Raw genomic sequence first — 2,166 nt, forward strand, 5'->3', positions numbered from 1 at the left:
AGAGGTTCTGTCAATAGTTCTGAAACAGCACCTACTTCTGGTTTATTGGTTTTCTCTGTTAATTTTTTTTTGGCCATTCTAAGGAGAAATGGGACACATTGTCCTCTGTGAGCATCTAGTTTCAGATTTTGCCATCAGTCAAATCATCCTGGAAGTGAGTCCCCTGCAGTCTGCTTTCCATCTGCTGAAACGATCTTGAAACCTCACATCCCTCTCAGCCTGTATCATAACGTTTGTCTTTGAAGGTGGACAAATATGGCCCAATGATACTTATGACTCGAGGAAGGGGAGGTGCACTTTTGATCTGAAGTGACATCTGTCACCAGATCAGCTCCCCACACCCTTAGTGATCCACATGCTGCATTTCTTCTCTGGAAACTTCGGGACTGAAGGATGAGCTGCATGAGGTCTCAACATCCTGCCCTAATGATCTAATCTTGCCCAAACCTCGCCCCAGCCCCGTGAACATTTTCTTGCCCGCACAGGTGAAATGACACCACGTCTTGTTTGTGGGTGATTCGAGGGTCCCCCTCCCTCCAGCAGTGAGCCCCCTGGGAAATCTCAGAGCCCAAAGCTGGGAGTGGGAAGGGACAGGGTGTCCCACTGACATAATCCTATAAACCGTGTCTAGTAGCAGCAGTGGAGAGTCCAGGGCTGCGGGTGCGACACACAGAGTGGCGCTGCCCGGCTGGGCTGCCGACCCCCCTTCGCTCTAAGTAACTGCCAGTCACCAGCGGGAGCTCCAGTGGAACTGCCCGTTCAGAGGAGAAACGGCGTCGGCATTAAAGTCAGAGACTCCTCCCAACTCCACACGCAGCAACACAGGACATCAGGGGTCTCATAGCCAGAATGTTTTATAAAAACTGTACTGTATTTGCATGATTTGGTGTGAACATCATGGAATATGTAAAAACACTTCATCTTCAAACTCCCCTGTGGGGCAGAAGGGACAGGGACACGTGTGTACCTTTGTTGTAAAGGACTCTGTTTTTATCTCATCCACCCATGAATTCACATGTCGTGTAGTTACCGATCCTGTGCCTGTGTCCGCCTTTCTCTTTCTTCATCTGGCTTTGCTGCTCAATTCCTCCTTTCTCACTGTTCATTTTTCATGAATCGAGAATTTCCAGTGAGTCATTCCACACTCACCAGCTGTTTACTTTCACATCCTACTATTTCAGTAGCGACCCTGGATATTGCCCATTGCAACCTTGTCTCCTTAGAGCCCACGTTAATTTAATATTTTGCCGAATTTCCCTACAACAGACAATATTAAAAAAAGTTTACACAATAAATCTCCTTTTTGATGATTAATATTTCTAGATGTTGTGCATGTCCACACGCATTAATTATGAAAACTATTGACGCTGTTGCTATTGCGGGCAGTGGTGGTGATTCCGACTTCAATATAACTGTGGATATTCCACACATTTCCCTCTCCCTGGGCTGTGACCCTGCAGGACTTTCAAGGGAGCCTCTGGCTGGTTTTTATCATTTCAGCACCAAAAAATTGCAGACATTCCCTCCATCTGGCTTCCAGACGTTTCTGCTCCTCTCTGTTGCCCTTGCCACATGTGGGCTGGAATCCACCCTCTGCTTTGACAAGGACCTTGTGGTGATTTAAACCATCATTGTCCAGTTTGTTTTTACGCCTGCAAGGAACTGCATCACCCTCCAATGTCTTTCAGTTTCCTTGGGCGTAATCTAGTGTCTTTTCTTTGATTAGTCTGTTCTAAAGTCTGCACCTTCTTCCTGCCCGATGTTTTGTGGTGTCCCAGTCATCCATTCGAGGGAATGTTCCTGCCCCATTTGAGGACAGTCACAGGAACCGCCAGACTTCAGGAAGCTGCCTTAGGTAAAGCCGAGAGCAGTGACATGTGTGAGTTTCCTCTTTGACTTCACAAAACTCAACACCTTTTCCCTAGACCATATGGTGACTACTCTCACTCCTAGCCCATGCTTGTCCTGAGATATGGACACAGACACACGGCAAGGACACATGTCCAGACACCTGAGATGACCAAAGGCATTTCCCACCTGATCTTCCTGTCTACGGGACAATGACAAGACTGGGGTATTTTATTTTAATAGCTTAGTATTAGCATTGGGTGGATAAATGGTTCTAGATCCAGGGATGCCTCTCAGAATGTTAGTCCTGGAGTGAGG

This window comes from Propithecus coquereli, unplaced genomic scaffold (assembly GCF_000956105.1).
Source record: "Propithecus coquereli isolate 6110/MARCELLA unplaced genomic scaffold, Pcoq_1.0 Scaffold606, whole genome shotgun sequence".
In the NCBI taxonomy this organism is placed as follows: Eukaryota; Metazoa; Chordata; class Mammalia; order Primates; family Indriidae; genus Propithecus; species Propithecus coquereli.